The sequence below is a fragment of the Moschus berezovskii genome, chromosome 11 (genome assembly GCF_049115385.1).
Source record: "Moschus berezovskii isolate FMDL1 chromosome 11, NW_MosBer_1.0, whole genome shotgun sequence".
Classification (NCBI taxonomy): Eukaryota; Metazoa; Chordata; class Mammalia; order Artiodactyla; family Moschidae; genus Moschus; species Moschus berezovskii.
In genome coordinates, this window is record NC_142470.1 from 11,975,209 (window position 1) to 11,990,302 (window position 15,094).

Consider the following 15,094-nt stretch of genomic DNA (forward strand, 5'->3'; position numbering starts at 1 on the left):
GCTTCCCATAAGTCACTGCACTTGGGGAGAAGAACTTTACAATGTTGTCCTTGCACTTTAAGTTCTACAGATAATTGTATTTATTTATTTGTATCACGTCCCTTGGGTGGAAAAAGGGATCATTGCGTCTGTGGAGCGTGCAGAAGCTGGAGAATCAGCATGGCTTCAGTTCCTCCTCCTGTTATCTGGAGCTGTCAGAAATTAGCCTGTTAGGCTTTCCCTTGGACATTTTGTGTATGTAAGATTATTAATAAAGTATGTGTCTGCAGTTCAGGACGTCTTGCAGACACTGATTGTGTCCTTCTCAAAGTAACACCCCTGCCCCTTTCGGGTCAATGAGTAAGTAACTGTTTCCCAACTTGGCTCCCTCTGTAGAGGTTTTGAAAAAAGTGCAGAATCCTGTGAGAAGGCTTCTTTAGGTCTTCCAAAACTCCCTTCACACACCAGAAGCACACTTACTTAACGCTCTGTTTCCTCCTGCCAGAGAGGTAAGGCATATTCCGGGGTTGGAGGATGTGTGGAAATCTGATTTCAGAGCTGCTGGCTCTGTGGGCTCCTGCTGGGCACCTCCTGAGGGGGAGGTAAAGGCATCCCACACACTCTCCTCGCATCTGCCTCAGTTAAGGAGGTGTCAGAGGGGCCTGCCTCCTGTCTCTGCTCATGTGCAGCAGCGCAGGGCAGGACAGCAGGGAGGCGCCCCTGACAAAACCCGGGTCCCCGTCATGGGCTTGAGCCTAGGAATAAGAGACCAGACCCACTATGAATTCCAGAAGGAGTAGTTCTCTGGTGTACTAGTCTCTGCATTCTCTTTTCCTCCTCACTAAGAGCAGACCCCCTTGTCCCCCAGACACACACACACCCTAACACCATGCGGGTGGTGAGGGCTAACTTTCCATATCTTAGCTCTAAAATTGTCAGTCAGGAATGCTACTTCTGCTTTTCTCTACACAAATCTTATTATTGTTTTTAATCAGTGAAGTCCACTGGCTCCTTCATCAGGCATAGTATCTCTTAATTTGAGCACTAGAGGACAACTGCTGGAAAGACCTTAAGATGGAGGTACAAACCTGGCTGCTTTGTAAGACTCCTGTTCTCAAGCACACCTCTAGCCCAGGCCCAAGGTCTACCTGCCTTGAGTATTAGACTCTGATATAAATTATCATTTACGTTTTTATTTAACAATTTTTATTTCAGGAAAATTTTCTCTTACATTTTTGTCTGATGTTGTATTTCAGCCTTGGCTAGGACACTGCATATTTATGTAGTCATTCAGGGAGATGAGGGTTTAAACCAAGTTCTTGAAATTTTGCAGAAAGGTTTTGTCCCATAATGTTTTGGGATGTGATGTTTCTTTCAAAGCTTGGGTGTATGTATTGAGGGAAGGGAGATTTTTGAATTGGTACAGTTGCAACCACTCAGCACATTTCAGAGAGTGGAAAACTATTTATTTAAAAATTTAAGTTTAAAAATTGCTCATATCTGATTCTGGTGTTTGTATCTACACGTAGGGCCATGTTTGTGACAAGCTAGTTGAATAGCCTTTTGCTGTTATCATTTAGAATGAAAAATAGCAGCAATTGGTGTGTTTTCTATCTGTTGTACTAGCTAGGAGCTATGAGGGAAAATTTGGTGGGTTAATTCATTCGTTTGTCAGTCCTTAATTGAGTGCTTACTATTAGCTAGTCCTTGTCCTTGAAGAGTTCCCAAAATGAGCTGGGGAGAAGGATGATCTTGCTACAATATGCTATATATAACACACAGAATGATCCCATGGAATAGTGTCTTCTTACTGTTGCTAATCTAGTGCCCCAGAGCATAGTGGCTGTAGTTAAAAATAGTCTTCTATGGATTCTGGGACATGCATTTCATGGGTATTTAACGTGAGGCCAGAAGGCTCTGTTTATCTTATTCAGCTTTTGCTTATATACAGGGCACACAAAATGGCACTTTCCCTGTGCTTGATTTGGAAACATTGCTGGGTTGAGACTAGCATGTGAGTGGAAGAACTTGCTGTTAACCCTGGATAACTGGTTGGTGACATGTCCAGTGGAGAGGTCTTCCAAGAGAACATCGATGGGACTTGGGTCTGGGTTACATTATTAGCATCATCTTCTTTTGCTGTTTGGTCTTCTTGCTTTTCTTCAGCTGCTTTTCCTTTAGTTAATGTGTGTTTTAAAGTCCAGTCATGTTCTCAGTGTGCCCAGTACTCTTAAGTCTGCTCAGCTGCCACCTTTACTTTTGTTTTTCCATTTCTTCCTGTGAGGGAAATAGCTCCTAGTGATGGCATTTGTGCAGACATAGCCCCCACTGTTCTAGGATTTCGCTTCTTAGGATCACTTTTTCTCTCTCTTAAGCTCATTTGCTTCCTGGCCCACATGAACAACCAGACCTTTCTGCCTTCATACATTTTTACCCATCCTTCCAGGCTCAGCTTGAGCATTTCTCAGAGTAACCTTTTCCAGGCAGAGGTAATCATCCCATCTTCTGAATGTGCCCAGCATGCTTTGCACTCTTAAGCTATACACTCATAAGCCTTTCTCTTCCTTTGTCTTTCTCCTAGTGAACAGTTAACTCTTTACTGGTAAAGGTGTCTTAAGCAGCATCTACACCCCCATCATTTAGTGTCGTGCTTGACAGAGATGTGCATGAGTTTCAGAGACAGGGAGAACCATTCCATTTGGTTGGAAAAGCAGAATACTGAGGGCTCAAGTGGGAGGACAGGCCTCACTGGACACTAATTCAAAGAGAAAATATGAAATCCAGTTATTGGTTCATATTACCAGACAATTCCTATTAGTTGTAAGAGGTGCACCTTTGATTCTTACACTTCGGATTCAGTGATACAGTGGACAGGCATTGTGTCCATAAAGGACTAGGTCATTAGTATTTTACAAAATTTAGACTTAATTTTACAATGAAAGGTTCTTAGACATCCTTTACTCAATATAATTTATTAGATTCATTGTTAGGGGCATTGTCTGTTCCTCCCCACTAGAATGTAAGCTTCATGAAGCCTGGGAATTCTTAACCTGTTTTGTTCACAGATACACCCAAAGCATACTGAAGAATGTCTCTGTACATAGTAGACAGTTAGTAATACTTGTTTTATGAAGGATTGAACTCCTGAGTTTATTGAAAAAAATTCTTTTTCAAAGTTTTTTTGAACTCTTTGTTACCAGCTAACCTTGACAGAGATGTAGTTGTACTAAAGTAAAAACTCTTATTAACAAAAGTACCATGGTATATAAAGTCAGATGTATTATTTCCTCCCACAATTGACTGCCTCTTTATATTAAAGCATTTTACTTTTCTTTGAGAGTCACCATTATATTATTTAGCTAGTTGCTAGATGGTGTGTGTGTGTGTGTGTGTGTGTTCAGTCGCTTCAGTCGTGTCTGACTCTTTGCAACCCTATGGGCTGTAGCCTGCCAGGCTCCTCTGTCCATGGGATTTTTTAGGCAAGAATACAGGAGTGGATTGCCATGTCCTCCTCTAGGGAATCTTCCAAACCCAGGGATAGAACCCACGTCTCTTATGTCTCCTGCATTGGCAGGTGGGTTCTTTACCACTAGTGCCACCTGGGAAGCCCCAGATTAAAAGCACCAGCTAGGAGAACATGAGTTATGAGTAAGTTAGTTGTTCTTCTTTATAAACCCAAGAATCCAAGAAAGTATTTTAGCATTCTCAGATAGCACCATCTGAGTCTGCTGCTGCTGCTGCATCACTTCAGTCGTGTCCGACTCTGTGTGACTCCATAGACGGCAGTCCACCAGACTCCCCCGTCCCTGGGATTCTCCAGGCAGGAACACTGGAGTGGGTTGCCGTTTCCTTCTCCAGTGCATGAAAGTGAAAAGTGAAAGTGAAGTCGCTCAGTCGTGTCCGACTCTTAGCGACCCCATGGACTGCAGCCCACCAGGCTCCTCCATCCATGGGATTTTCCAGGCAAGAGTACTGGAGTGGGGTGCCATTGCCTTCTCCTCCATCTGAGTCTAATATATAGTAAATATTAACCTCTGAAATCTTAATATTGTGAGACAAAGACAAAGCGACCTAGATCACTTTTTTGTGGCTTCTTTTGCCTAAAAACACATGACCCAACAAGGCTAAAACTGTAATGAAATACGCTGTTTATAAGCAGCTTCTGGTTTTGGATGATCAGAGGAAATGTAGGAGTTCAAAGTCATAACTGTATTGCTTGGAGTGGGGAGCAATAGATTATGGAAGATAAGCCATAAAATATTAACTTATTCTTTATAAAGGCACTTTAAAAGTATTTGTGTTCTACAATTTTCTGCTTAATATATAGGGATCTTATTTCAGCTCTTGAGAAAACTTGAGTAACAATCATTATACCCAAATAGAGTTGTTCAGAACCTCTTATCCATTTTGGGAAGAAATAACTTGTTTCATCAATATGACATCTAAAGTTTTTTTAGCCTATTTTATTCAATTAGTAAGTATCTTAGTATCTAGCATATTTCAGGAATGAGCAATGCATAACATGTGGTCTTTGGCCTTTATTTACCTCAAGGTCCCTTAAAATAGACACACAGATCTAGCCTCAGCTCCCCATATGAGAACCTTTCAGATATCCTATTCACCAAACAGTTTGGTAAGCTGAATTTTCTGAACTTAGTATTTCAGACTGTAAACAATATATACTTTTTGACCTTTACCAAATATGAAATTGAATTTGCTTCTAGGTATGCTGTTCCAGGCCACCTCTGATTTTGATACCCGTCTCCCATTTCACTTCTACTACCCTTACTGCCTTGGGGGCCACTTCATCTTTGGGAAGGGACTATGTAAATAAGTAATTAAGATATATTGTGATAGATGCTTTTTTAAAAAATATGTATCCGTAAGGTTCTTTGGGGTCACATATTGGGCAGAGCTCATGTCTGACTTGGAGAATCAGAGAAAGTGTTGCTGATGAGTTCCAGTTAAATTGGACCTTAGAGAATCAGTGGAGGCTTGACTGAAGGAGAACGGGAAAAAAGCTCTCTGGGCAGTGAGAACTGGTACACAAAGGTCCAGAGAAATGAAAGGTACAGCACAGAGAAAGAATGATGAGAATTCTGATGAAAGGTTGATAGCAAGAGATGATGCCGTAAAAGTCTTGGGACAAGACTGTGAAAGTCTTTGTGGGCCATGCTCAAGATTTTGAATTTATCCCATAGAAAATGGTGTGTCATTTGATGGTCTGGGGTAGGTGTTAGAAATATTGATGTTTGTATATGAAACTGCTATCTACACAGGCTTGGGGTTTTCTGGTTATTGTTAGAGGGATGCTGCACATCACTTTGGGAATAGCATCTGATTTAGATTGGAATTTTCAAGACTCAACTTCAGTGTTTTTTTTTTTTAATTATAACTTAATAGAATGTGTTCTTTGGCTCTTATTGGGGAGTTATTGTCCTTTCTGTGCAGATTGGCATGTGGGCTTATGTTTAAATTTTGTGTTAAGTGAGGACCATCTTCCTTCTGGAACATTTTCTGACTTAATGGCAAGAACAACTATTGCATCCTTTTTTCATCTGTATTGTACTCATTTCTACTATAAACAGAAAAGCTCGGTTTCCACAGAGAAAAAGAAGCTAGAAGTAATAAAGTCTGGTTTTGAGAACTTTGGCTACTCTAACTGCTCCAGTGTTTTTTAAACAACACATACAGTTTAGGAGAAAAATCAAAGGACTCTTTCCTTAGGCAGGTGCAATGGCAGAAATCCTTTTGGGTTGTGTTTTAGCTGCTCCAGTTTAAAATAAGTGTATGGGGGATGGGGAAGGGAGTTGAGAAGGAAGGTTGTGGGGACAGCTCCCAGATTTTTACCTTGAAAGCAGGTGCTGCTGAAATATTCCAGAAACAGATGGAATCTCCTATTCTTGTTTTAAGCTATTTATGGTTGTCTCGCCTGAGGGTACACTGCTGTACAAAAATGTACAGCCTGATGTTTGAGGGCAGTTTGGGCATCAAAGCTGGGTCCCCTCTGGGAGACATCAGCCTTTCTTCCCAATGCCTTAAATGCCATTTGGGAAACCTGGATCTTTCATACTATATAACAGAAGATTTTCCTCTGCTTTTTGAGTGTTTCCATCTCTCTGGGGCTGTTTGATTTCTTTTTAATTCCTTCCCTTAAAAGTATGATGGGTACAATGTTGTTTTCTGGATGGTCAGCTGGGAGAAGGCCTGATTGCTGTGGCAGATTATAATTCCACTCATTGTGGATCCTGGCACATGGCTTCTGTCAGAAACTGAACCCTTGGGATGGGGCCTGTGGAGGCTCTGGTTTACTAGGCCCAGGGCCTTTTCTGAGAGTATTTTGAAAGGCTTGCATGGGAGGTGTGCTCATCAGAACATCACTTTGTGGGAGGCTGTAACTTTTTTTTCTTAATTAAAAAAAATGAAGTGGTTGGGGCATGTTGCATGTTTTATTGCCACACAGATGCCTTCATGCTTAGAAATATATAATCCTCTAGGGAGTCACAATTTGACGATGGTAACAAGCTGTACAGTTTTAACAAAATCACCTTTAAAGAGGAGAAAGGGAAATAAAACTGCTCTTGCTCTCCTAGTAGCCTACTATTTGAGGGCTGGGAAACTGGACAGTTGGAAAGACAGGTGTGTCTTCTGCACTGGCAGCCAGCCTCAGGGCCATCCACCATAGGAAGAAGCTTTTTTTTTTTTTAACCCCTCCTGGTCTTTTACAAAGGAAACCAGCCTGGCCCAGGGGTGTGGGTATTTGAAAAATCCAAGACTTTGGCTAAAATAAAATTTTCATTTTGAGATTGAATGAGTTGGCATTGCAATAGACATGGTATGAGCTCACTCTATTTCAAAGGCAGAATGCTACCTTTTCTTAATGCTCTTAATGCGTGTTTCTCTTCATATATATTTAGATAAAAGAACCATGATGGGTTGTTCACCTTTGCAGAATGATTTCAGAAGTGAATTTAAAGACCTCTTAAGAAAAATGTACTACAGCCCATCCTCATTTTATATATGGTGAAATTGAGACCTATAGAGGAAAGATTTTTTTTGTCCCAAGTTCTTTAGCTGGATGATAGCAGTTTTCTGACCCCCCCAATCCAGAGTCTTGTCCACGATATGACAATGATTTTTCCACTTGGGAGAATAAGCACAAGACCACCTGGGACTAAGGTTTTTTAAGACTCAGTAGCCTCAAGCATCAAAAAGTCATATTTCCTTAGGGCCAGTGTTGTCGTACTCTGTGTGAACAATCCAGCAATATGATTATAGAGTATAGAAAATGATACAGTTTTGTTTAAATCTGATGTAAGGTATGTTTGAATGGAAAACCAGTAAAACTGAGCCTGCCTTCTGAGAGAAAGAGAATCTTAAGAATTCTGTATGAGGGACCTTTTTTGGAAGACAGGAAAAGCATTCTATAGCAGAGGCCACTGGTGCTTTTCGATTGAGTTTGAGTGTCAGCAATTTTTATTGGACCTCCCTGCAAGCAAACCACTTTCCTACAATAGCAACAATAAGCAGAATGTATTTATTTGAGCTTTATCTTTGCTTTTCACTGGGTAGGAGATAGAAAGGAAAATAACTCAGTGTGCTTCACACCTAAAATTGCCCTTTGGATCTAAGCGACACTCTTATTTTAAGAGCAAGATAGATTTGTGAATACAAAGAAGAGTCTGATTTTAGGTTTTCTGGCCCTTCCAGTGATCAGTTTTAGAAGCAGTAGGAAGTCTAACATTTGTCCATCATGGAAAGGCCCTGGAAGACTGAGATAGTGTACCTCTTTACATCATTTCAAGGAGAAAAATCATTATGCCATCTTTACTTTGAAGAGCCCACAATTCTTACAGTCAGTTATGAGTCACTTATTTTTAAGATGTAAAATTTTTTGAGATTGTGGAGATATACTTCCTCACTAGAGGAATTTAAAAAACTTCAGAAAAGTAAGAAAAGCAGTCTATCATCTTATGATTCCCATAATGACTAGATGTGTTTCTTTCCTTGAATTGGGATCATGCTGTAGGTACAGTTTTCTATCCAGTGTTTTCATTTATCATATTGTAAGTAAGTGTCTTTGCTGCTACTGCTAAGTCACTTCAGTCGTGTCCGACTCTGTGTGACCCCATAGACGGCAGCCCACCAGGCTCCCCCGTCCCTGGGATTCTCCAGGCAAGAACACTGAAGTGGGTTGCCATTTCCTTCTCCAAAGGTGTCTTTCAGTTCAGTTCAGTCGTTCAGTCGTGTCTGACTCTCTGCGACCCCATGAATCACAGCACGCCAGGCCTCTGTCCATCACCAACTCCCGGAGTTCACTCAAACTCATGTCCATCGAGTCGGTGATACATATCATTAAATATTCTTTTCTGAGAATCTGTCTGACTATGTAATTTGTGTGAAATTGATTTATAAGACAGTAAGCTCTTAGTTATCAAAAAAATTTTTTTTCCTGCTAAGACTTACGTTCTTTTAAAAATGCATTTGTCCTAGTGAATTTGTCATTGAACTAATTACTTTTTTTTTAAACTCAGCTACTTTTTATCTTAACATGTGAGCTATTACCCATTTCTTGACTAACTTCTGAAAACAATGAAACTAAAAGTATAGAAATAGTATCAAAAGTCTTAGTTAAATCAAGTGACAAATAATGTATTTAGTTTACTTTTCCTTTCGGTGTTTCACTTTGACATTTATATCTTCAAAGTAATCCTTTTTACTAGTGTCAGTTCAGTTCAGTCGCTCAGTCGTGTCCGACTTTTTGTGACCCCATGGATCACAGCACGCCAGGCCTCCCTGTCCATCACCAACTCCCGGAGTTCACTCAAACTCATGTCCACAGAGTCGGTGATGCCATCCAGCCATCTCATTCTCTGTCGTCCCCTTCTCCTCCCGCCCCCAACCTTTCCCAGCATCAGTCTTTTCCAGTGAGTCAACTCGTCGCATGAGGTGGCCAAAGTATTGCAGTTTCAGCTTTAGCATCAGTCCCTCCAATGAACACCCAGGATCGATCTCCTTTAGAATGAACTGGTTGGATCTCCTTGCAGTGCAAGGGACTCTCAGGAGTCTTCTCCAACACCACAGTTCAAAAGCATCAATTCTTCGGCGATCAGCTTTCTTCACAGTCCAACTCTCACATCCATACATGACCATGGGAAAAACCATAGCCTTGACTAGAAGGACCTTTGTTGGCAAAGTAATGTCTCTGCTTTTTAATATACTAGTGTAAGTTATATTATAAATTGCAAAAGTAATGTAGCATAAAGGGACTACTTTTAAAGTTGCACAGCAACTGATTTTGAATATATTATATTCTGACTGGAAAGAAAGTATACATACCTTAAAACTTCATGTAGAAACTTAGGGACTTTTTAAACATTGTAGATAAAATTAAGTTCTGTACTATAGTATGCAGTAGAAATTGAATCAGAGAAGGCAATGGCAAGCCACTCCAGTACTATTGCCTGGAAAATCCCATGGATGAAGGAGCCTGGTGGGCTGTGGTCTGTGGGGTCGCTGGGGGTCGGGCATGACTGGGCTACTTCGCTTTCACTTTTCACTTTCACACATTGGAGAAGGAAATGGCAACCCACTCCAGTGTTCTTGCCTGGAGAATCCCAGGGACGGGGGAGCCTGGTGGGCTTCCGTCTGTGGGGTCATACAGAGTCGGACACGACTGAAGTGACTTAGCAGCAGCAGCAGAAATTGAATAGGTTTTTATTTCTTTCATGGGAAGTGAAACTACCAGTAACCTTCCGCAAAGCTAAGGGCAATTATATCTAACTCAATTCAGAAGTGTTAAGAGTACCTCTATGGAGATTTTCAATCCCTTATTTAAAATACAAAGCAATATGTATTACAAAATTAATTCTGAGAATCATCATTTATGGTTTCTAATCTATTATATTTCAGATGTCTTTAAAGTAAAGTAGGTGGAGCTTTGTTTTTGGGGTTAATTGTCCCATTGTTCATTTATTCAGTCTGGTATTTTAACTAGCTCTTTATGTGTATTAATGAGCCCAAAATGCAGCAAAAAAAATGGTGTGCTCTAAAGAAAAACTCGACATTTTAGAACTTACTTAAACGTGTGGTGGAAAAAGAAGTTGGGTGAAATTCAGTGTCCTGTAATTTTTTGGCTTGAACTCCTAATGACTGGTTTCCTTTAAAAAATTTTTTTTTAAGTTTTAAAATCTTACTCCCACAAGAAAACAAGAAGTCTTTGGGGGAATAAAAAACAAAACAAAAAACCCAAAAAGCCACAAAAGCAACTCCAAGCCAAAAGTAAAGAAAGTATGTTTGCTAGTGTCCAGTTTTCTGCTGAGCTAGGCATTTGCTGTCATCGGTTTTAAGAATACATACTTGGTAATTTTGGTTATCATTTTAAAGAAATTTTTAATTTGTACCTTTTCTTTATTAGTATACAAAAATATACTAAGTGTTGATTATCCTCATTAAGTAAAGATAGCCTTTGTGCCCTAACCACTGGAAGTAATACTTGTTTTTACCTTAAAAAAAATTTTTTTTTTAATTCCCCAGTGATTATTATTCCTGGTCTTTTTATCTGAAGAGATAGTGTATCTTTCATGCAGTGGGACTCCCTGAATTTGTCTTTCCTCAAATTTAATACTTACGTTGTAATTGAATGAACATTGGTAATTGGTACTATATTTGATTTTTTAATCTTTTTGAAAATTGGGTTACTAATATAAAATGTTTTCATTTAGCCAGCATTCTTCTTTGTCAATTATTTCAGTGGTGAATTGAGGATAATACTAATTGAGAATTTCGTTGTGATGACTAATAGAAAGCACAAAGAAGTTAAGTACTGTTTTTTATCTACTATGTAAATGTTTAACTACAACCCTGTGCTTTTCTTTTGTAAACTGTGAACTATAATCTGCAAAAGGAAAGTGCATTGATTTTAGCTATATGTGTACATGTAAGTATTATATATGTGTGTGCATATATTTATATGTTATATATACTCACATAAGTTCATACAAAAATTATATAGCAAATACTTATGTAATTACCCAGTTAAGAAATTTCCAACACCTCAGAATAATTTTTTCACCTGTGTGGTGGTGGTTTAGTCTCTAAGTTGTGTTTAGTCTGACTCTTGTGACTCTATGGATTATAACCTGCCAGGCTCCTCTATCCATGGGATTCTCCAGGCAAGAATAACTGGAGTGGGTTGTCATTTCCCACAGTTCTCCAGAGAATTTTCCTGACCCAGGAATCAAACCCAGGTCTCCTGCATTGCAGGCAGATTCTTTACCAACTGAGCTACAAGGGAAGCCCTTTATCTATGTATGTATCCCTAAATAATATGGTATGGTTTTGTCTGGTTTGGAACCTGTATAAATTAAATTATACAATATGGAATTATCTAAAGTCTTCTTTTGCTCAGTTTTTGAGATTCATCCATGCTGTTTCTTCTCTTTACTATATGAGTATTACATATTGTATGACCATACTATAATTTGTTTATGCATTCAACTATAGGTGGCCATTTGGGCTGTTTCCAGTTTGTGGCTTTTATGAATGTTCTTGAACATATATCCTAGTACACAAAGGCACTTGGTTTTGTGGTATATGAGCCTAGGAGTTGAATAGCTGTGTGTTGGGTACATACATCTTCAACTTTATTGGATAATGCCAAATTGTTTTCTAAAGTGGCTATGCCATTTTACTGTTCTGCCAACTGTTTGTAAGCCTCCTAGTTCCACACTGCTGCCACTTACTGCTTTTTAAAAGAAGACATGCAACTTGCTATTCTCCTTTCTCAAAGCTTGTGAGATCTGGGTGTTGTCATTCTTTATTTCCCTAAAGATTAATTTGGCCTCATTGTCTGAAGAGGCATTGCTAGAGAAAGAGGCATTGCTGGGGTTGTAAGAAGAAAGTTGATCATCCCTGAAGTGAAATGAGCTGTGAAATGGCATGGCATAAAGAGCATGGTCTGGAGTTAGTGCAGAATTTGAAACCTCGTCCTGCTGATTCAGAAATGTGCTTTTAGGTGCTCCATTTACTCTTTCTGAGCCTTAATTTCCTCATATCTACTTTTTTTGCGGGGGTGGTGGTGCTGAAAACTAGAGATAATATAGGCAAAAAATCTTGGTAAGGTTGTCTCTGGTAGCTTACAACATGATGTGGCTCAGGAGCTTCTAAAAGAAGGATAGACCAGTTGTCGGAGAAGGCAATGGCAAGCCACTCCAGTACTATTGCCTAGAAAATCCCATGGATGGAGGAGCCTGGTAGGCTGCAGTCCGTGGGGTCGCTAAGGGTTGGACCCGACTGAGCGACTTCACTTTCACTTTTCACTTTCACACATTGGAGAAGGAAATGGCGACACACTCCAGTGTTCTTGCCTGGAGAATCCCAGAGACGGGGGAGCCTGGTGGGCTTCCGTCTACGGGGTCACACAGAGTCGGACACGACTGAAGTGACTTAGCAGCAGCAGCAGCAGCAGCAGACCAGTTGTAACATATACATGTCATTGTCATACATGGGATTTATGTGGGCATGTACATAACCAAGTCTGTGTGAGCCTGGTCACATCAACTTGAAGGTGATACTGAGTGGCTATGAGGTGGGCACTTAAACACTGTAGGTCTGGGTGGAAAATGATCCAACGTTCCTGGAAAATAATTGGTGATATGTATTCATAATCTTTATATTAATTGTTCCCATTTTGGGAAATCTTCTGAGGAAAACTCAAATATGTGTACAGATATATGTATGAGGATGTTTATTATAGTATATAGAATGAGAAATTCCGTTCCGTTCCGTCGCTCAGTCGTGCCCGACTCTATGCGACCCCGTGGACTGTAGCCTACCAGGCTTCTCCATCCATGGGATCCTCCAGGCAAGAATACTGGAGTGGGTTACCGTTTCCTTCTCCAGGGGCTCTTCCCGACCCAGGGATCGAACCTGGGTCTCCCGCATTGGCGGCAGATGCTTTAACCTCTGAGCCACCAGGGAAGCATTAGGAACAATTAATAGAGGGAGTTAGCTAAATTAATACCATTAAAATTATGTTTTTGCTGATTATTTAATGACATGGAAAACATCTAAGATATACAAAAAAAGCAAGAGACAAATTTTCATATATGATATCTCTATTTTGTAAGAAAATTAAAGAAAAAAAGCCTGGGTGATTGCATACTTTTAAGCATTAACTTTGAGACTAGTTAGGTAATGGGATCACGTGTGTTTTAAATTTTCTTCTTGTATGTTTTTAATGAAGTAGTTCTGCAATTTTATCCTGTCAAGTTCAATTCAAATATTCATTGCACCACAGTTTATGTGTTTTTTAATTTGGAAAAATTATAACTACCTTCATATAAAACATGATTCCAAATATAGAATGCTGCAAATGTTAGTACTTTAACTACCAAAATGACCACTGATGCTCTAGAATGTTTTTCTCAAGTTTCCAGAATGGACTTGGGCTCTAGAATCAGACTTGTCTTCACACTTCAGTTTGACTACGTACTAGCCATAGGAATGGAAGCAAGTCACTTCACATTTCTGAGCCTCAGTTTCCTTATCTGTAAAACAGAAAATACCTCTCATGGTAGCCAAGAGGATTAAATGAGATTTTTGGTGCTCAATTCAAAGTAATTATTCCCATGTTGCCTTGCAAGATTTAAAAAAATACTATTAGTTATAAAATGTACCACAGAGGTTAAAAACAGCTTTTCAAGGGGAAAAAGGGGGTTGTATTGAGTTTTCAGATTGATTCAAGAAGCATCTTGATTTTAGAAACAGTGAAAGTAAGAGTTCATCTTAACTGAGAAATGATTGTATTAATTTCACAGTGGAATATTTAACATCTATTCTATAGATTACCACTGTTTTACACTCTTCTTATTGATCTTTTAATTTTCTCAGAAATTTCTATCCTATTTGTGTGAAAAGACTAGGAACCTATTCCCAATTCGTGCCTCAAACCTGCTTTTTATGGCCTCAGGATCTCTGTCATAACCCGTTTTATGCTTTCACAAACTGAGCCCCTGGGGAGCTGTCTGCACTTTTCAGTGTGATCCAGCTGAATTCCTTCCCTTCCCCACTCGAGCCCTTTGATTTGCTAGGTTTTTGTTCATCTACCCTAAGGATGGACTGAGATTGCTGAGCATGGCCTCTCTTGTGGTGCAAAGTGAGAATTGTTTTTAATTGAGCAGAAACATGTGGAAGGATCAGGAATATCTCAAGGGATTACAGAAAAATTCCAAATTTGTACTACTTACAGCTTGTGTTTAGAGCAGGGTCTGCTGGGAATAAATGTTAGTTAGTGTGGCCTGTGACCTTAAAAACTGTTGACATGGACTTCAGCCAGAAACTAGCCACAGACCTCCTTTGTTAAACTCATTCATAGCTCCTTGAAAACTCTAGTCAGTGAAAGTTGCCAGCTCCAATCTAAGCAGAGCCCCCCCCCGCCTGTTTTTCCCATGCTTTGGAAACAGAGGACGCCCCTTAACCAGCAAAGCTTCTTTAATAGGACTACATGGCCTTAAACGCAATTGGAATTGACAACTTCCTGGCTTAGGTTTGCCAACTGGCAGGGCTGTGAAGCCAAGGGGACAAACAGCATTGGGGCGCTGTGCACTTGTGTTTGTGTATGTGTGGAGGAAACTGAACTCCAGAGCACTGCGATACCCCTTCACTCCAAAAGCAACACTCTGGCCTGAATTGGACACGTCTTCCTAGTGTTCCGGCTGGGATAGACAATTCAGAATTCTCTCTCAACATACGGAAAAGAGAAAATGACTGCCCTTTCTTTCTGATGGTGATGATTCTGGCCTTTCCCTTCTCTCCTCAAAACCCTTGATTTAATCTTTTCATTGGTGTTGGGTTGCCCAAATGTAGAACAACACATTTTTGGATGGTACTCAGCATCCACTCTGCGGCTTTACTTAACAGCTTTACTTAACGAATTTCAGTTTCTATCAAGCTGAAGGGGTAGCCAGGATATCCCTTCATTTTACTGGTTGAGGAAATGAGGCATGAGGATGTTAAGCAGTTTCTTGCGCCTTGTTCTCTATCAAAAAAAATTATAAGAAAGGGCCTTAGATGGCCCTGCAAACCAACATAGTAATTGAGACTAGAAACTAGT

General features: G+C 39.9%; 1 protein-coding gene across 4 annotated transcripts in view; it reads left to right on the forward strand.

Annotated features, from left to right (window-relative positions):
* DENND1A (DENN domain containing 1A) overlaps window positions 1-15,094 on the forward strand; it is a 552,302-nt gene that overhangs the window by 182,501 nt on the left and 354,707 nt on the right. The window lies entirely within an intron of this gene.